Genomic DNA, 23163 nt, shown 5'->3' with positions numbered 1-23163 from the left:
CACCTTATACAAAAATTAATTCAAGATGGATTAAAGACTTAAATGTTAGACCTAAAACCATAAAAACCCTAGAAGAAAACCTAGGCATTACCATTCAGGACATAGGCATGGGCAAGGACTTCATGTCTAAAACACCAAAAGCAATGGCAACAAAAGCCAAAATTGACAAATGGGATCTAATTAAACTCAAGAGCTTCTGCACAGCAAAAGAAACTACCATCAGAGTGAACAGGCAACCTACAGAACGGGAGAAAATTTTTGCAACCTATTCATCTGACAAAGGGCTAATATCCAGAATCTACAATGAACTCAAACAAATTTACAAGAAAAAAACAAACAACCCCATCAAAAAGTGGGCAAAGGATATGAACAGACACTTCTCAAAAGAAGACATTTATGCAGCCAATAGACACATGAAAAAATGATCATCATCACTGTCCATCAGAGAAATGAAAATCAAAACCACAATGAGATACCATCTCACACCAGTTAGAATGGCGATCACTAAAAAGTCAGGAAACAACAGGTGCTGGAAAGGATGTGGAGAAATAGGAACACTTTTACACTGTTGGTGGGACTGTAAACTAGTTCAACCCTTGTGGAAGTCAGTGTGGCGATTCCTCAGGGATCTAGAACTAGAAATTCCATTTGACCCAGCCATCCCATTACTGGGTATATACCCAAAGGATTATAAATCATGCTGCTATAAAGACATATGCACACATATGTTTATTGCAGCACTATTCACAATAGCAAAGACTTGGAACCAACCCAAATGTCCAACAATGATAGACTGGATTAAGAAAATGTGGCACATATACACCATGGAATACTATGCAGCCATAAAAAATGATGAGTTTAGGTCCTTTGTAGGGACATGGATGAAGCTGGAAACCATCATTCTCAGCAAACTATTGCAAGGACAAAAAAACCAAACACCGCATGTTCTCACGCATAGGTGGGAATTGAACAATGAGAACACATGGACACAGGAAGGGGAACATCACACACTGAGTACTGTTGTGGGGTCAGGGGAGGGGGGAGGGATGGCATTAGGAGATATACCTAATGCTAAATGACGAGTTAATGGGTGCAGCACACCAACATGGCACATGTATACATATGTAACAAACCTGCACGTTGTGCACATGTACCCTAAAACTTAAAGTATTATTATAATAATAATAAATAAAATAAAATTTTTTTGCTCATTTTTAATAATTTCTTCTCCCACATACTCCATATTCTCTGCTAATATATTTCTACTGGACAATTTCCTATTATAGAAAAAGAACAGTTTGGGCTTCAAAGGAGTCTGATTTAATGGAAATCTGTGTTGATAGTTAAAAGCCATATTATGAAATCATATCATAAAATACATATTCCAATTAGAATTAATCCTCATCTAAATTTATCTGATGAAATGAATATATTTTCTACTTTCTATTACAAAACAAAATTACTTGCTAGCTGCTGGGCTGATTCATTTTTAGCAATATAAAATTTCTCCTTCTTTAAGTGTACAAAAAAAATTTTATCACAATGGCTAGCAAAACTAGTACAATTAGTTTGGAAGTATTGTACCTTATTTTTACTAATTATATCCAGAACCCAAACATCAGAATAGCAAGGAGTTTCTGTTATTCTGAAGTAGCATGTTTGGCTCTCTGATTTTCATGGGTGAATGAAATGTTTCTCTTAATTCAACATAAAGGGAAGTGAACATTTTATATTACATTTCTCATTTTACAGATCAGAAAACAGATTCAGAGTGGGAAGGTAACTTTCCCAAAGATCCACAGCTAGTAAGAGGAGGAGCTATAACTTGACTCATGTGTGACTAGCTCTGATGGCCTGAGCTCTTATTGACCATGTCCGTTAGCCAGGATTTCTCAGACATGAAAAATTGCCGAAAATTGAGGATGTTATCTGTGGATCACCAGGGATGTATGGACCCTAGATTGGAAAATACTGCCATTAACTACTAAACACAGTTTCTTATCTTGGACTAATAAGACCATAAACACAAACATGTTGAAACTGCAAGGCAGTTGCATGACTATAAAGGAATCTATCCGACTGTCAAAAACATGTTTATACATACATGCATCTCTATCCAACTATCCATCCATCTATTCATCTGGTTATTGATGAATCTGAATTGGTGGGGTACAAAAAGAGTTTAAGTTTTCTCCAATCCCTGCTTTTCCAATACCCTTTGGTCAGTCTTCAGACTTAGGTTGGAAATACCTATAATGCCAAACTTTAAAAGGAATAAAAGAGAAAGATAGCTTTAAGAATATTAATTTCCATATACTCAATTTCATATACGTTTTTTCCCGACTGATCTATCTCAGAGTGAATCTGTGGAAGAAATTAAGGTAGTTTTCCTTCTTCCACATTCCTCTTCCTATCTCTTTTATCCTGCTTCACAAAAGAAAGGCACACACCTCAAAACGTCTCCAGGCATAAAACAAAGTTAATATGAAATATTAGTCTAAGAAAAGAAATCACTTTTAATAGATAACCAAGGAAACATAAACTATCTTAGGAGTTGTGTTTTCCCTATCTGATAGATATTTCTGTTAAAAGTGAAAGAAAAGCATTTAAAACAGATTGGCATTGATAATTAATATTTAAAGACCTCACTTCTCCATCTTCCTACAACTATCAAAGAATGTGTTAATTTTGAGAGAATTCCATCAGGGGAAAGCCAACAGCATATTATTAAAGTTTTTGAGTACGGAAAACAGCTTTTTCTGTGTATCTAAATGTAAGCAGTTCTCTTCAGCTATTCTCAACACTCACCCTTGGGACATGACATTAGCTGAAAAGAAAAGCTTTGAAGAGTTGAAGCAGTGTAGGTTAATGAAGTAAATTTTTTAAGTACAATTTGAACATGTTTTGAGATGACCAAAAACTATCCATGGAAAAAGGCCATGGATGAAATTTTTATAAATCCTTTCTGATTTTCTATGCATTATGCAACAAGGTAGTTAAAATCTATTTTGTCAAGTCACATCAAGAAATATTTCTTCTAATTCACATGATGAAGACTAAAGACTATATTGCATAAGTCTTAGCTATTCTTCAGCTAAACTAGATATTAGTGAAAGAGTAATAGTTACAGACAATTGTCATTTGATAAACCCTAGTAAAGCCATTTCAGAATACTTCCTAGATATGGAGAAAATAAATGACTTTGACCAGTACGTAATAGATTCTTTTGGGAATCAGTGGCTTTCAAATTCTTTGCTTTTGACAAAATTGAAGGAGGATCTAATTGAGCTATCCATTAATATGTTATTAACAATCATTATTATAAATTACTATGTTATTTTTTGCTTATAACATAGAAGGACTCAAATAATTAAGTGATACTTATATTAAAAATACTGTGATTAATATCAGCATATTTATGAAAGTATTTTTCACCTGTATAACTACAAAAATGAAAAATAGAATTGAATTAATGCTGACTTTGTTGCATTCTGACATTAAGTAATATGCATCTCTGCATAGCTGAACTAATTCTTTTGGATATTTTGATCCCATTAAAAGTTATTTCTAAAAAATATTATTTATATATTTCTAATACAATTTTACTTTTAAAGTTATTTTTATTAACATTTATAAAATGTTTAAATTGTTTAGATAAACTGTGTTATCTTATTGAAATAACTAGGGAAGGGCACGGTGGCTCACACCTGTAAACTCAACACCTTGGGAGGCCAAGGTGGGTGGATCACCTGAGGTCAGGAGTTCAAGACCAGCCTGACCAACACGGCAAAACCCCATCTCTACCAAAAATACAAAAATTAGTCAGGGATGGTGATGTGCACCTGTAGCCCCAGCTGCTCGGGAGGCTGAGACAGGAGAATCACTTGAACCCGGGAGGTGGAGGTTGTAGTGAGCCGAGATCGTGCCATTGTACTCCAACCTGAATGACAGAGAGAGACCCCATCTCAGAAAGAAAGATAGAAAGATAAGAAAGAGAAAGAAAGGAAGAAAGAAAGAAAGAAAGAAAGAAAGAAAGAAAGAGAAAGAGGGAAAGAAAGAAAGGCAGGCAGGCTAGGTTCAGAAAAAATATTAAGCCTATAATTTGAGGAAATATTTAATGAATCCACTTTATTTTCATAATTTCTCTAATACTCTTACCTCTACACAGATAGGCACAACTCTCCATGTTCGCTGCATGTGAAACATTAAACTGAGCAATAAGATACCAATGTTGGCTTCTATTTTCTGGGAATGTTACTTCTTGAGGCCTTCTCTCTTGGATTTGGTAAGCATGATGTCCCCACTCTTAAAGCAAAGAGGGGGAAAGCCACATTGCTTTTCCATGACCTAGTAATTCACAATTTGGAATTACTCTCTTTATTCCCTGGAGTTCTGCTTAAGTGGATTTGAGGGTGAGATGGAGACTAGGTTAATAATGGGGAATGGCTGAGATGTATGTCTACCCTGTAATCAGCTTCAAGGGGATCATATCCTCTCAGGCATTCTTTATAATGTAGGGAATTGATGTCTCTTTTTTCTAAGTCTTGAATTTTTATTTGTTGAATTTAAAACTATTAATAAGAAAATTACTACTCAGCATACTCATACAGAATGAAGCACATATTTTAAAATGTGTATATCAAGCTATTGTAAAACCATAGAAAATATCCTCAGATTCAGGAGTCTGCAGCCTCCAACTTAAGGTTCTATGAGCACAAAGCTTTCCAGCTTTTAGACAGGTGCCATCTAAATCCAAAACAGCCTGTCAACTGGAGATCACATCAGTACCACAAAATAAGTCTATGCTGCTCTTCATAAAACACATTTCACTGAAATCCATTTAAAAATCTTAAAAACATATACCTATTTCTTAATTATCTGTCATTTTATTTCAAAATTTCAGGAAGAATCATGAAATAAAATTATTACAATCAGAATTGTAGATTAAAATTAAAACACCTTTTAGGATTGATTCTTCAAAACTTTATGGCAAAAAATTCTAAAACTAAGAGAAGAAAACACAAAAAGGGAAATATAATAATTGTCCCAATGTAATTATATTTTATAAAGTATTCAACAATCTAAATGAAAAAATCATTGCAAAAGTGTCCAGATATTTTCTAAAATTGATGATCTAACATTACCTTTTGTTTGTTTGTTTTTTATCATTGTCTAATTTATTACCAGCTTAATTAAATCATTGAGGCTGGAAATAATGACTCCAAGTATATGAACACAATGAGTTTTAGAGATACATCCCAGTCTCCCACAGTATAGATACAATAGCATGTCTAGACATATATGTGTATATACATATATATTCAGAGTAACAATATATTCAGCCCAAGAAATATCAATAAGAACCAAATCATAGAGAACAGTTTGGTAATATATAAAGAAACCTGGAAACTTTCCAACAGAACACTCACAAATCTTGCAGTTTTTAACATATGCAACATTATCCTCTCAGGGAACTACGATTTAGACTTGATTCTAGCCTCATATGTGGAAAGAGAAGAGATTTTAATTTTTATGTGTGACATTTTGTCTATATCTAACAATGCGTAAATATAGTAACCACTCAAGGCAACACATATAAGATTGAGCATGCCTAATCTGAAAATCTGAAATCCAAAATACTCCAAAACCCAAAACATTTAGAGTGCAGACATGACACCACAAGTGGAAAATTTTATATTTGACCCAACCATATGAGAGACTGTAGTCAAAACTTAAGGGCAAACACACAACTTATTTATTAATCCTAAGGGAAAACTCCTCCTATCCCCCTTCAGCTGCCATGTATCTTTTTAAACACACCCAATCTTCTCCATGCCAAACACGCTTACAAAAGATAATAAAATGACATGTGTGGACAGACATGGCAACCACAGGCTTCCCATCATGCCCCACATGGGGCTAAGACCTACTCATTGTGGTTTTTGTTTGTTTGTTGCTCATTCTCTGCTCTGTGATGTAAAGATATTGTTGATAATGTCAAAAAAGCCTGCAGATATCCTGCTAGTAATGATAAGAAAAAGAAGAAGTATTTATGATTATCTATAGCACAGAAAATCAAGCTGTTGGAGAAACTGGATGGTGCTATTAAGTGTGAAATGTCTTACAGAAGAGTATGGCGTTGGACCCCCACATATGACCTGAAGAACTAGAAGGATAAACTGTTGAAGTTCTATCCTGAAAGTCATGAACAGAAGCCAATGAAAAATAGAAAAACACTGCATAAATTTAAAAATGAAGATCTTGATCACATACTGAAAAAGTGTATCCATCAACATCATAGTGAAAACATGCCACTTAATGGTATGCTGATCATAAAACAAGCAAAGATCTATCATGATGAACTGAAAATTGAAGGGAATGGTAACTATTCAATAGGATGGTTGCAGAAATTGTAAAAAATACATGGCATTTATTTTTACAGTTTTGTGGTGATAAATCATCTGCTGATCATAAAGCACCAGAGAAATTCATTCATCATTCTGCTAATGAAAATCTGACCAGGAACAGGTCTATAGTACTGATGAAGCATAACTGCTTTGGCATTATTATCTCAGAAGGACACAGACTACAGCTGATGAGACAGCCTCTACAGGAATTAAGGATGCCAAGGACAGAATAACTGCGCTGGGATATGCTCATGCAGCAGGCACACATCAATGTAAACTTGTGATCAACCAAATATTGCGTTCTTGCTGTTTTCAAAGAGTGAATTCTTACCAGTCCATTATTATGCTGGCAAAAAGGGATGGATCACCAGGGACATATTTTCTCATTAGTTTCACAAATATTTTATACCAACAGCTCATACTCAGTAACAGGAAGCTGGACTAGATAATGACTGCAAAATTTTGTTATTCCTTGGCAACTTTCTGATCGTCCTCTAGCCAAAATTCTCATCAAAAATAATGTTTGTGCCACGTACTTTCTCCCAAATTTAATGTCATTATTTCAGTCATATAACCAGGGCAACTTTAGGTCACTGAGAGTAAATGTGAAAACACTTTGGTTTTTTTGTTGTTTTTTCTTTTGAGACAGAGTCTCCCTCTGTCACCTAGGCTGGAGTGCAGTGACGCTAACTCTGCTCACTGTAACCTCCACCTCCCAGGTTCAAATGATTCTCTTGCCTCAGCCTCCTGAGTAGCTGGGATTACAGGCACCCACCACCACGCCTGGCTAATTTTTTTATATTTTTAGTACAGACGGGGTTTCACCATGTTGGCCAGGCTGGTCTTGAACTCCTGACCTCAAGTGATCCGACTGCCTCAGCCTCCCAAAGTGCTGGGATTACAGGCATGAACCGCCAAGCCTGACCAAAAACACTGTATTCAATAGTATGCTAGCAGCCATTAACAGAGGCATGGGTGAGGAAGATTTTCATAAGGTGTTTAGCATGAAGAATACTATGCTGCATATATTGTTTCCACTGCTTAGAACACAGAGATTAAAGACACAATTGTATGTGCCTGGCACAACCTCTGGCCTCTGACTATATTCAGTGATAATGATGAGCAAGGTGATGACTTTGAAAGATTTTGTATGTCAAATGAGAAAAAAGTCTGACCTCATTTCATATGCCAAAAAGATACCTTCAGCGTCATCAGTAAGCTGGAAGAAGTGGATATCAAAAAAGTTTTTAAGATCAATAATAAGACTGCAGCTGTTCATTCATCAACCAATGATGAAATAACTGAAATTGTTCCAAATCAAGGTGATCATAATAATATCGATGGTGAAAATGACCTTGTTAACACTGCAGAAGTGTCTAGAGACAACATGGTTAATATGTGTGATGGGCTTACTGAAGGACTAGAATAGTGCACATTCATAAGAGAACCAGAAATAATATCAGGTTGTAAAATCAAAAGGGACTTCTAAGACAAAAAATATTGTTAATAAGGCAGATAAATCTGGAGGAAACATTTTTAAAAGCCATCCAGCAGAATGCCACCTCAACCCTAGAGAACCCACTTCCTTATCCCACAACTACTTCTGATGTTTATTCTCATCTATATACAAAAAACAAATGTATGGTAATCTTTTAATCAAAACATGGCACTGTAGGTAGAAACCAAAAGGTTACCTTTGTTTGTTGTTGCTGTTGTCTAACAGCTGATATAGGTATTCTGGCAATGCTACGGTGCTACTAACTTACACTGAGCCATTATTTTTTCACTGTATGAGTGGTTTGTCATTATCTTTTTTTTTTTTTGCTGCTAAGTATTTATGTGTGAATAAGTGCAAGAAAATGATTGCTTATGGGTAGCGTATAAATTCAGGGTCAGGAATGATGGTGATGCCAAACAACAACAGATTGTTCACATGGGTGGCTGGGATAGCACCACCTTTGCTATCTGATGTACACAAACCTAGTTGCATGCACAAAATTATTTAAAACGTTTAAAATTACCTTCAGGCTATGTGCATAAGGTGTATATGACATAAATAAATTTCGTATTTAGACTTGGGTCCCATCCCCAATATATCTCATTATGTACCTATAAATATTCCAAAATCTGCAAAAATGCACAATCCAAAACACTTATTGTTCCAAGCATTTCAGATAAGTGATACTCAACCTGTATTTGTTAAGACATTGGTATTGCCCAAGGGCACAATGCATTATTTTCCACATGTAATTTTCTCATTGAAATAAAATCTGATTCATTCAGTGGTGACTTCAACCTTTGGCAACTTGAACACCTGTAAGAAATCTGAGAACTTTATAGGAAGTGAAAAAAGTTCTGGCCCAACAAAATAATAAGCATTTCAAGATTTGAGCATCTTCTTTATTGGCTGGTCCTTAAATACACATTTTTGGCAATCATGCTTATCTTATTTTGCTGACTATGTCAAGTTAAAAGGAGGAGAATTGAAAGCTTCACTTAGGAATTCATATATTCATTCCATAAAATTTAAAAACTTCCCATGTGCTCAGCAAGGCACTGGCAAACTAAAATATTACATAATAACTAAATAACAATAAGGGGAGAGATAGAAAAACAGTAATATTAATGCTAAGCCAAAAATCGATGGTCATGAAAATGACTCTAAATTGTTAAGAGCGAGATTATGCTTGATATTTTTTGTTTATAAAAGCACGTAGGTAACTGTTTACTTAAATAAAATGCTTATTTTATTTTCATTTTATTTTTATTAATTGTAATGTTAATTTAAATATAGACCTCAGGTCTATAGCTGACTTTAAAATACATGTTATTAAAAATGTCACGTTTGATACTTAAAGAAACAACTTGTCACCTAGGAAACTCACTTACTGAAAGCAATGCATTTCACAACAGCAGCTGTATGACTGTAACAACAAGCAGGACCTCGTTGTTTCTTTAGAAACTTTAAGGATTTATTCTCATAAAAAAATCATCCATAAAGACTAGTACAGCAATTTAATAAGCTCAAAATTAATTATGATTACATTATGTCTCAGAAAATGAACATTATGTAATGAGGTACAGTTAGAATCCCTGGGGAAACCATGGTAGTTATTTTCAATTGGCTATTTCTATTAGATACAGGAATAGCACTGCGAGGCTTTGAAAATTTAATAGCCTCTGTCCTCTCTAGAAGACTAAATCAGTAGATTGAAATGAAATGTTATGCTGGATTTCAAAATAGAATATTCTGAACTGTATACACAAATTAATATTAGTGACCATTCAGAAAAGCAATCAAACATTGCACATGTTAAACCAGCCATGTAGAATGGTATGGGTTCATAAGTTCAAGGTCTTCGTGAAATACTGGGAAGGGCAAATAAACATTTGAATCCAAACTAAAAATACAACCCTTAGGTCTATAGCTGAGTGCATTTTCCAGTCTGAGTTGCATATGCATTATCACATTTTGTAATCACGTAAAATGTGCAGGTTCCAAAAATAAACAGAAATGGTCACCTCTTAGTCAAGTTATTAACAACCCAGTGGAATTCAATTTGGGTAAAAAAAAAAATTGGTAGCTTTGTGTCTGACCTCCTACAGATCTCCTTTTTTTTCCCTGCACAACATATCCCATATTTTACCTATCAACATAACTCAATGATTATCATTACCAAACACATCTATACATGATCATTTATATATTTTGAAGCATGAAGTTGACAAATTGTTTCTAAGCAAATGTTTCACATTTTACTTGCCATTTACTGATTTCTGGGACTTCCCCAGAAAGAGCAGTTTTGAATCAGTAATCCCACATTGTCATCATCATGTGTCTATAAAGGCATTCTGTTAGGTGTTCTTAGCACCCATTTTACTATAATGAGAATTATAAGTCCAAATTAAATTAAAATAAAAACCTTACTGGATGTTTCATTCACCCATTTGTAAAGCAATTGAATAAATGAAAACCCACCAACGGTTCTATATATTCAAAATCCACATGTTTGTAACATGGCCCTTTGTAGTTTTTGATAGCTATCATGATTTCTAGATGAAAAATGTTAATGTTAATTTTTGAGGGCACTTCTCAAAATGTGGTGGACTCAACAACTTTATGGATTTATGATTCTTGATATGTATCAGTTTTACTTTCCATTCATTTGGTACTACAAATCTGTGGAGGTGTTTTAAATAATGAAAATAGCTTTAGTGTTTTAAATAATGAAAATAGCTTTTAGACTATTTTCTTAAATTCTAAAAAGAAACTAAAGAAGAAAACCTGTTTTCCTGGGCACAATTATTGAAATGTCAAAAAAACTGATCTTTAGGCATATTACAATTGGGAAAAATAGAGCTTTTCTTCTAGCAATACTGTATAAAATCACCAGATGTTATCTCCTAGTCCCTGTAGAAGGTTTCTGTTCTCTTGGTAGACAAAACATTTAAAACAACAAAAAAATTATGCTGTACCACAAAGGAGGTGTTTCCAATCACTAACTGCTTTTTTTTTTTTTTGTATTCTATTGTACTTTTTTTCATTTTAGTCTCTTGCTTCCACTTTTTACTGATTAATAAAAAATTTGAGGCCGGGCGCGGTGGCTCAAATCTGTAATCCCAGCACTTTGGGAGGTCGAGGCGGGCAGATCACGAGGTCAGGAGATCGACACCATCCTGGCCAACATGGTGAAACGCCGTCTCTACTAAAAATACAAAAAATTAGCTGGGCGTAGTGGCCGGCGCCTGTAGTCCCAGCTACTCGGGAGGCTGAGGCAGGAGAATGGCGTGAACCCGGGAGGCGGAGCTTGCAGTGAGCCGAGCTCGCGCCACTGCACTCCAGCCTGGGCTACAGAGCAAGACTCTGTCTCAAAAAAAATAAATAAATACAATAAAATAAAAAATTGATAGCGTATGTAACATTGTAAGGTTTACAGCCAAAAAAAAAAAAAAAAGCCTAGAAGCAACCACTAAAAAAAAATTTTCTTCTTAAAATCTCTCCCCAGACATAAAGCCCCTAGCCTGTGTCAAATGTCTGACTGATGCTCATAATACGATAATGGTACTTCTGAATCAAAACTCAGCTTTGCCTCCAAGAAACACAGCCCAAAAGGCAAAATTAAATGTGCTGTGTCTAAATGGATCTCGCTGATCATTCTTGTTTTCCTCCAAGAACCTCAAGCTGTGGTTTATCGTTTTCCTGTGGAATGTACTGTGAAACACCAAACTAACTTTAACTTATCTGTTACCTTGGGGCTTTCTTTACTTTACTAGAAAAGCAGCAGGATATAAAGAAAGAATTCTGGAAAAGTATGCCACCTAGAACTGTTTCCCAAGCCCTCTTTTGAAGAGAAATATTGTTATGTTCAAATATGTCAGAGAAATAACTGATTAAACAAAGATAAATGTTTTTGTTTATGTGCTTGTTTGAAATGTCTCAGAGCTTTTCTTATTATAATGTGTTTTGGTAAATCTGTCAGATAAAAATATAAATAATAGCTTCGTTGAATCATTATGCAATGTATACATAGATCAAAACATTACATTACATTGTACTCCATAAATATATACAATTATTATTTGTCAATTTCCAAAAAAGGTGCTATAAACAATTATTTTACTTCAGTATGCATATTTTGTTAGTTTCTTATCAAGATTTGTATTCAAATGAACTGACTTTGGGAAATGTTGACTTCACGGATGCTAATGTTAATCACCAATTTTAAAGAATCATTTGTAAAAAATTTAACACCATCATTAATGATGTAATTGTTGGTTTTTAGTGTGATATTAATGAATGATTAGAATTGGAATCTTTTTTCTATTCTAATTCCTATTATAATATATTCTAAGTATGATACATATCATCACATATTTTCTCAAGAGAAATATCTATTTGAAAATATCCAAACAAATACCTAAATTTTTACATTTTACACAAGATGTGGTGAAATCTGTGACATGGTACAATTACTGAAGTAGACTTAAACAATTTTCTGCTGAAGCATGCAGAATGCTAAACTACAGAGTCATCATTTGGGCTATCTAAATAAATTTGTGTCCCTCATTTTAAGGATATTCCAGTTCAGGGAGGTGAAGTCACATGTCCAGAAATAGAAAAAAATGTAAAAAGAAAAATAAAACAATAACAATAAACAAACAGAATAACTGTGGCATAAACAAGAGACAAGTTGTTTCTTTCTCCCATTCAAGGGGTCCAAATGTTTCTATTCCAGGCTCCTTATTCTTGCTTCTGTGCTATAAGGGGCTATCATTTCAAAGTCCACCTCAAGGGCCCCAATAGCTGCTGAAGCTTCAGCAGTTAAATGCTCATTCTAACCAGCAAGAAGGCAGAGAGAGAGAGAGACTGATTTAAAATGGCTCTATTTGAAAGCATTTCCAGGAAGTTTCATACCTTATTCTCCTTATATCCACTAGCTAGGATTTAGACATATGGTCAAACCTAAAGCAAGCAAGTCCTGTGCCGATCTAAAAACAGAAAATAAAGTAAGAATAGTGACTGGTAAATAATCAACAGCTTCTGACATCCAGAAAGCTACTTAAGGCAGAACTTGAGGGTTAATTTGAGCTTTTTAGAATTCCTGTTCATTCTTTTATTACCACATGTCCACTTTTATGTGAATATATTCAGGTTCTCCATTATTAAATTATCCAAGCCCTACTTCAAGTCTCTCCTACCTCATAAAGCTTTTCTTAACTGTCACACTTCAGAATGATGATTTATCTTTCTGGATTTTGTTGCAGTCAATCTATACCAAAAATTCTGGGTTGTATTATCTTTTTTTTTTTTTTTTTTTTGAGATGGAGTCTCACTCTGTCACCCAGGCTGGAATGCAGTGGCGTGATCTTCGCTCACTGCAACCTCCGTCTCCTGGGTTCAAGCAATCCTCCTGTCTCAGCCTCCCAAGTAGCTGGGATTATAGGCACCCATCACCACGCCCAGCTAACTTTTGTATTTTAGTAGAGATGGGGTTTCACCATACTAGTCAGGCTGGTCTCAAACTCCTGACCTCAGGTGATCCACCCGCCTCGGCCTCCTAAACTGCGGGTTGTATTGTCTTGAAGGCACTTCTGTTTGTATGCAGCCTCTCTCTAACTGCACTGCAATTTTCAAGAGGACAGGAAGCATGACTTGACTATGGGGTTGTGGCTGGCCTCAGCTTTTGATTTGTGGGATCCAATGGCTTTTGAGTTCTCATCCTACTTTACTGGATGTGACCCTGTTGACTACTGCTGTATACAAAAATCTCACCCCATTCCTTGGCTTCTGTGGCACCACACACTAACTCTTCTTATGGGTTCCAACTATCATGGTAGCACAATGTTAAAACATTGTGTACCTGCAGTCCCTAAAAGAAGAGATCTTGAACTTTGATAACCCTCAATGCCCACTCTTAGAATGTTGTAGTATGTCCAAAGTTTGCAGACTGTTGACCTATGGACTGGATCTAGTTCATAGACATATATTTTCTTTTGACTCACACAAGGTCTTCAAAAGAGTAATTTAGTTGTCAACATTTAAAAATTAGGAGAGGTCATATTAACGACCTCTTCAGTATCTCTTGAAATTTCTGTATCTCTTGAAAATTTAAAGATACAGGAACACTGAGCCAACATACCCATGTGCTATTAATAGTTTTGAGCTGGGTACCTGTCATCCTCTGGAGAAAAGCAATGCTATGTATTTACTGAATCTTATTTATTTTTTCTTTCTGAGCACAGAACTAGATTGCATTTCCCAATAAATTAAGTATGGCTGTTTGATTGAGTTGAGCCAATCAAATATAGTTAAAAGTATGTATGTCACTTTGAGGAATGACCACAGAAAAAATTGCCTATAAGATGATCAATAATCACTTTCTTCTCCTGTAAGCCAGACTCATACAAAGGATATAGTTGGAAGACTTCAACTATAGATGAATAGATGTAATAGATAATGGGGGCAGTACATGGAAGGAGCCTGGACCCCTGAACTATTTATTTATTTATTTATTTATGAGATGGAGTCTCGCTGTGTCACCCAGGCTGGAGTGCAGTGGCGCGATCTTGGCTCACTGCAAGCTCTGCCTCCCGGGTTCACGCCATTCTCCTGCCTCAGCCTCCCGAGTAGCTGGAACTACAGGCGCCCGCCCCCAAGCCCAGCTAATTTTTTGTATTTTTAGTAGAGACGGTGTTTCACCATGTTAGCCAGGATGGTCTCAATCTCCTGACCTCGTGATCTGCCCACCTCAACCTCCCAAAGTGCCGGGATTACAGGCGTGAGCCACCGCACCCGGCACCCCTGAACTATTTATTACATGGAGCAGAGTTCCCATGCTAATCTTCATTGTAACATAAAAATAAATAAATGTTTATTCTGTTAAATCATTGGGATCTGGGGAATGTTTGTTACAGCAGTTAATCTGACTAATGTACTGTCTTTAGACAATGGTAGGCAGTCTAATTCACTATGATCTACACCAAGCCTGATTTATCTAATACCTGTAAGCAGCTGACTCTTTGACTCCTAAATTCTGCCTGTAGAGTAGTCACAGAGTGAATTTTGAGGACCAAATTTAAAAGGAATTTGACAAACTGAAGCACTTTAAAAGAGAGTTTATCAACACCAAGACTACTTATCAAAAAAATTATTAAGAATTATGTATCTATAGCTTTGAAATGGAAGTTGTAGAAGATACTTTAAACAGTTTTCAAATATTTGAAGGGGTTTATACAATGAGGAATCGAATGTGCTCTGCATAGCCAAGAGGGTATAACTAGAACCAACTGAGTAGAAATAAAAACTGAAACACCATCCTTCAGGGGTCTTATAGAGACTATTCTTATATCAGGTTAATAGGTTGAACAAGAAGACACCTGATTTCCAGAAAAATACCCAGATTTTATTAAGTTGGCATTATAAGAATTACTCATATTTGAGTGTGTATACTTATTATTGGTTCTGCTTTGCTTGAAATATACTTTTTTGTTTGGTTTGGTTTAGTTTTTGTTGTTATAGTGAGTTTACAATGCTTTGTTTATCCTAAGTGATCTTCAGCTACATTATAGATTCATTTGCTAATATGAACATAAAATAAAACTGCCTTGGTTTAATTACTTGGTAAAGTAATTAAAAATGAATGGGTCCTAATCACACTGGCATTTTCACTTTCATAGTCTCTAATATTGAAGATGGCTACATGAGCTTTTAGTTTCTTTGTATGAAGGCTCTTAAATAGGTCCAATGACTATTCCATTTATAACCACCTTTAAATTTTATATGATTTTTTACAGAATCACAGATAATATATTTAAATGACTTTCCTAAAATAATTTACCTTAAATCACTAAGTATATCCATATATCTGTTCTTCTTTGAGCTTTCTCTTATTTCTTTTTTATTTAGAGATGATGCCTTCTGCCCAGGCTGGAGTGCAGTGGCTTGATCATAGCACACTGCAGACTCCTGGGCTCAGTCACTGAGACTCCTGGGCTCAAAGGATCCTCCCACCTGGGCTTTGGGCTTCCCAAAGCACTGGGCATGCTACTTCACCCTGGCCTGAACTTTTTCAATCCATATGCCCTAATTTGAAATAAAAATATAAAAGATACAGTGGAAGTTCCCTGGGTCCCCTTTCCCAATCTTATTCACCTCCTTTTTCCAAAAATAATCAGGAACCTAAATTTGAAATTGAGCATCATTCCCATTATACTTCTGAATTATTACTATATAAGCAAATATCAATAAATTACATATTATTGATTTGCCTGATATTAAAATACATTTTAATATATATTTAATATATGGAATATGTATTTATTCAATATATACAGATGATATTTATATTAAAATATAAATATTAAAATAATTATACATATTTGTATATATTTTAATAGCAGGGAAATCAATAATACATAATTTATTGATATTTGCTTATATAACAATAAGAAAAAGCAAATTATATTATTGTTATATAATTGTATCATATAACAATAACAAGAAAAAGCAAATTGTCTTCTATGTGGTATATATGTATACCCAATTGTATTCTACTTCTTGTTCAACATTATGTTTTGTTTTTAAAAAGTAAGTTCATTTCTGTTACATATATTTTACTTATTTTTCCATTTAAGCATTTAAACAATTAACTAATTTGTGGAATAGCTAATCTATTTACATGGTTTCATAGTCAGTAAGCGAAAAATGTTACAGAGTTAAAAGTCCTCCTCCCACCTCTGTACTTTAGACACCCAGTTTCCACCCACCTCAGTCCCCCAAAATAGGTACCCATGGTTACTAGTTTCTTGTGTATCCTTCCAGAAATGTTGTAAATGCATAAACAAATGGTAGTGTGGTATACACACTGTTCTGTACACTGCTTTTATAACTTAATTATATGTGGATTATCTTTTCATATCAGTGCATAAAGAACATTCTTATTTTTTCTAAGTGTAGTATCATGTTTCATCTTATGAATGTCCTCTAACATATTCAACTTCTGTTCTTCTGATAGATATTTAGGTTGTTTCTGTGTTTTAGCAATTTCAAATAATGCAACAGTATATAACAAATATATACATAATTTTACATGTATGAATTAGCTATTGTAGTATAATGGATTCTGTGAGCCAAGAATTCAGTCTTAGTTTAGGTATATTCTTCTGTCTCAATAACTCTTACAAGGCTATAATTAGGGGTTGACCAAGTCTGTGTTCTCATCTGAAGGTTTGACTGGGGGCAAATTTGCTTTCATGCTCACTCATGTGGTTGTTGGCAAAATTCAGTTCCTTGGAGGTTAATGGACTGAGAGTCTTAGTTCCTCACTGTCTGTTGGGTGGTCTTACTTCTTACTTCTGTGTCAGATGAATCTCCCCATAGGACCACTCACAACATGCCAGTTTGCTTCTTCCAGAGCTATTAATAATTCTGCCAGAGGGAGGGTAGTGTGATAGACAGTTGGATGATAAACAGATTATAGATAAATTAGATAGATAGAAAGATAGATAGATAGATAGATAGATAGATAGATAGATAGATAGATAGAGCCCAAGTCATACTCTTGGTAACCTAATCTTGGAAGCAATATCTCATGGGTTTTGCCATATTTTACTCATTAGAAATAAGTCAGTAAGTCCAACACCCACTCAAGGGAATGAAAATTATACAAGGGTGAGAAAATCCCCAATGAGGCAGGATCACTGGGGCCCATATTAAGGGCTTCCTAAATGATTATATTTATAGGATAAATTCTTGGAAATAAGACTGCTAGTTCAACAGGTATATACATATGAATTGTAACTGATATTGCTAAATTGCTCTGCACTCCCAACAGAAATATGTGAGAATACCAATTTCTGCATATGTTAATATTTCTATTGTATTATTGAACTTTAATATTTTTGCCCATTTGAAGGGTGAAAAAACATCTATCTATATGTATTTTCATTTGAATTTCTTCTGTCATAACCAAGCTTGAGTATTTTTCCATATATTTAAGAGCCATTTGTATTTTCTATCAATTTTGCCCAATTTTTTATTGGGTTATTAGATTTTGACATATCAATGTTCAGGAAAACCTTATGTCTTAAGATGATAAGCCCTTGGTCAATATTGTGAGCTACAAATATTTTTCTCACTTTATCATTTGCCTTTTGAGTTTTCTTATGACTTTTTGTTATGGAGAATTTTTTAATTTTAATTTTAGTCAAACTCATCAATCTTTTCTGTTGCAGTTTATTTTGAAATTCTACATATTTTCTTCTAAATTTTTTTCTTTTTTATATTTCATCTTTTATTTGTTTGGAATTTATCATAATATAGTGTGTGAGGAATGGATCCAACATTGTTATTTTTTAGTTGTCCTGACACCATTTTCTAAATAATCTATATATTTTTTCATTGATTTGAGATGTCATCTAAAAAATTACTAAATTCCCTTATGTATTTAGATCTATTAAACCTAGTAACATTAATAACAGCTATTTTATGTATGTATATTTATGTATGTATCTATGTGCACATGTCTATGTGTATGTATAGATAAAGAACCCTGCACCATGAAGATAATAAAATTGATTACATACTATAACATAAAGAAAAACTCGGTGAATATCTCCAAGTGGAAATACTGCACTCAACATTGGACAATGCAATGAAAATAGTAATTAATAATAACACCAGAAAACCAAAAGCCTCTACCAACCAAATATTAAAGATAAAAAGCATTTAAAGCTCTTGGACAAAGAAAAATTATAAACAAAATGTGCTGAATATCTGAAAGCCACAATAATAAAAACACTACATATCAGAACCTATGGCATATAGATAAAACAATTTTCAGGGGAAAATTCATAGCAACAAATATATGTCAGTAAATAAGACTTAGAATATTGAATTAACACATCTTTCCTCTAGTGTATTTGAGTTAATATCTTTTTCCTGTATGCTTTTAATGGATTTCTTTTTATCCTTTTTTCTTTACAAATGTTGATGCTACACTAATTGATGTTTAGATATTTATAACAATAACAACTTCTGGGTGCCTGGATTGATATACATTACTTGGATCTTTTACCTATTAGCCCAAAGATGATTTCTTTATCACTGCAGTACAGTGAATTTGCTAGGACACTGGTATATTTCATTATTGCTTGTTCCTAGTTGTTTTTTCTGGCACAGAGTTTGCCTTTACGGTATGTAGATTTCAAATCTTCATTTCAGGAAAGTTTTTTTGAATTATACCTTTAAATATTTTTTTCTATCCATTAATTTGGTTTTCTTTTTCAGAGATTGCCACCATGAATCATATCTTGGGCCCTCTATATCTAGTAGGTCTCTATTTCTATGCTATAGTATTTATTTTTCTCATTTCTATTTTTCATGATTTCGATTTCCCTTTTTTTCCATTTTTTTCTACATTCTTAAAATGATTTTGCTCTTTTTTTCCTACTTTGATTTTGAGCTCTGCTGTCTCATTTGACTTCTAATATTTTTTGTCTTTTTTTTTGTCCTTATAAAATATATGAACATAAAAGTCGTGTTTGCTTTGGGGCTTGTGACATGAGTTGAATAACAATTCAAAATAATTTTTAAGTTATTAACTGAAGTAATGTCTTCTAGATTGGTATATCTTGCAGTATTTACGTTTCATCTTATGTATTATATTTATCTTAGCTTCATTATTTTAATAGACTCATTTGTTTTCTGTGATATTTCAAAGAATACTTATTGAAAAAGCATTCCCTTTTGAGAAGTGTATGCTTTTTCAATAAGTATTCTTTGAAATATCACAGAAAACAAATGAGTCTATTAAAATAATGAAGCTAAGATAAATATTTTATAATACATAAGATGAAATGTACATACCTTCTCAAAAGAAGACATTTATGCAGCCAAAAGACACATGAAAAAATGATCATCATCACTGGCCATCAGAGAAATGCAAATCAAAACCACAATGAGATACCATCTCACACCAGTTAGAATGGTGATCATTAAAAAGTCAGGAAACAAAAGGTGCTGGAGAGGATGTGGAGAAATAGGAACACTTTTACACTGTTGGTGGGACTGTAAACTAGTTCAACCATTGTGGAAGTCAGTGTGGCGATTCCTCAGGGATCTAGAACTAGAAATACCATTTGACCCAGCCATCCAATTACTGGGTATATACCCAAAGGACTATAAATCATGCTGCTATAAAGACACATGCACACGTATGTTTATTGTGGCACTATTCACAATAGCAAAGACTTGGAACCAACCCAAATGTCCAACAATGATAGACTGGATTAAGAAAATGTGGCACATATACACCATGGAATACTATGCAGCCATAAAAAATGATGAGTTCATGTCCTTTGTAGAGACATGGATGCAGCTGGAAATCATCATTCTCAGCAAACTGTTCCAAGGACAAAAAACGAAACACCATATGTTCTCACTCATAGGTGGGAATTGAACAATGAGAACACATGGACACAGGAAGGGGAACATCACACTCTGGGGACTGTTGTGGGGTGGGAGGAGGGGGGAGGGATGGCATTAGGAGATATACCTAATGCTAAATGGTGAGTTAATGGGTGTAGCACACCAGCATGGCACATGTATACATATGTAACTAACCTGCACATTGTGCACATGTACCCTAAAACTTAAAGTATAATAATAATAATAAAAAAAAGAAAAAGCATTCCCATAGTTTCTTGTTGTATTTTTTCTACTATTTCCTTCTACCACTTATTTGACTTTTAGTATTAAAATAGAAAACAATTCTAGACAAGTATTTATTTTTATAAAAAGACATTGGCATTTATAATTTAAAATATTTATATAATTGCATTGCTATAGTTTTATTGTTACAATAATCTCAGCATAATACATTTTCAAATGTTATATGGTTTAGGAAGATCTCATCTGAAACTTCCAAATATAATTAATTGTTACTTGGGCAAGAGAACATTAGAAAACCTCACACTATAAACCCTCTATTTATTTTTGACACTTTATTTTTTTAAGTTGACACATACAAATTCTTTATGTTTATCATATATAACATGTTTTGAAATATGTATCCATTGTAGAATGGCTAAATCTGGCAAATTAACATATGGATTATCCTATATTTATCATTGTGTGTGTGTGATGAGAACACACAAAATCTCTTCTATTAGCAATTTTTTAGAATACAATAAATAATTACGTTCATTGGTAGATTTTTTACTAATATTTTTTGTATATTCCTCACAGAGGTCACTTCTTTATTATTTTTTAAATGTATGGTAAAATTTTAGGCCACAATTTTCACCTGCATTGTAATTATGCATTTTTCTGGTAAGTATTCTTCAATTGTTAAAATTTTTGGCATTCTTTAGAGTTGCAGGCTATGTACAGTGTATGTTCCAGTTTTCACACACTAAAGATTGCTTCATTGCTGCTGCGACAGAGACAAACTGCTTCCTGCAGTTATGGCTTGTTTCTGTGATTCATTTTGAGGCTATGCCTCAACTTCTCTTTAGAATTAAATGAGAACTTGAGGGCATTTATTGACACCTATGGTGGCAAAGAAAGGATTTGACTGTTAGAAGTTGGGAATAAATCTTACCTACAGGATTTTTTTCCCCACTCTGAGATCTAGTGCCACTGGATCCACTATGTTTCTTATTCGATTTATTCCATGAAGCTCTCGTCTGACCTCAATTGCTTTAGGAGGATTTACATAAAATATTAAATCTGAGAGTTATGTTTAGAGCATATATTTGCCAAAAATAGAATATGCAGGTTTTGGTAGATTGGATTTTTGATCCCACTTATTCACCTGTCCCCACCTCCACCCTCTTGTCATAGACAGTATTGGCCTGGGGTTTGGCTATGTGACTTGGTTTTGCCAATGATGTATGGGTAGAAGTGACACTCTGCCAGATCCAGGCTTAGATCTCGACAGTCTCCAAGTTCCCACTTCCATTTTTTAGCCTCTGACATTACCATGCCCTGGCTAGTTTGCTGGTCCAGGGAGGATAAGAGACACGTGAAGGATAACTACCTCAAGTGACACAAAGGCATGAATGGAGACGCAGAGCTGTCACAGTCACCACAGCCTGAAGCAGAGTTGCACAGATGAGCCCAGCCAACCTACAGATGTGGTAGCAATAATAAATGACTGTTGTTTTAAGCTGCTGAGTTTTATGTTTGTTATGTAGCTAATGAATGCATATATTGTTTAAAATTCCTTTTTGCTTTTAAATTATTCTTAGAAGTGACAAGAAAGAGATAGGAAAGATTTATATGATGTATGCAGTCAGATTGATATTTAAAGACCAGCATTTTAAAACAACTTCTTCATATTGATTTAGGTATATTTAATTAGCTCATTTTAAAGATTGTGGTAGTTTATTGTATATTACAATTTATCCACTTTCCTCTTTGCTGAATTTTTCCATTGTTAGTATTTTTAAAGGCTTCAGTGACAGCTTAGTTTTTGAATCTTCCCAAATCCTCACATAAAATCAGGAAAAGCATTCAGTTAACAAAACCAAATCCACAGGCAATTTTTATTAAAATACTAGGTGACAAGGTATATTGAAAGACACATAAACACATTGGGAGATAAATCAGCAGTAGCCACAAGATCTGTGCATGTATCTATGTGTTTGTAGTGGTGGGTGCCAAGAAAGGGGGAAAGAGAGCAAAGGTGTGAGGGCACAGATGGGTGTGAGAAGAGAAGAGCACCCAGACAGCCAATAGGTATCCACTGGAAAGCACTGAAAGACAAGAAAACCCAGAACTACAGCAACTACAGGAAACTACAGAAGAGGCAGCTCTGCGAAGTTAGAAAACCCATCTGAATCAAACGCCTTTTAAAAGTCCAGGAACATGAATTTCACACAAAAATAAACAAGACAAAAATATTAAACCTGAATTCCATAGGTAAAAATAGAATAAGGAATGAAATACTCATGCAATGAAAGGACCCCAGAAAAGACATGCTTTAGATACACACATACACACATAATATGTATCTACATACATAGGCAAATAAATACCAAAACTACACCTACTATTTTAAAAGGAACTAAAAGACACCAAAAATGACTTAAGAAATACATACATGAAAAATACAACATGAAATTACATTTAGAAAAACTCAGAAATAAGGTGATAACTAAAAAGCTAATCAGATTTTATTTTTTTAAGTACTCATGAATATTTTGTATCTGTAACTTCGAGCACATGTACCAGAGTTTTACTGAGGGACCTAGA

The sequence above is a fragment of the Pongo pygmaeus genome, chromosome 10, assembly GCF_028885625.2.
Source record: "Pongo pygmaeus isolate AG05252 chromosome 10, NHGRI_mPonPyg2-v2.0_pri, whole genome shotgun sequence".
Taxonomy (NCBI): domain Eukaryota; kingdom Metazoa; phylum Chordata; class Mammalia; order Primates; family Hominidae; genus Pongo; species Pongo pygmaeus.
This window is presented reverse-complemented; position numbering follows the sequence as displayed.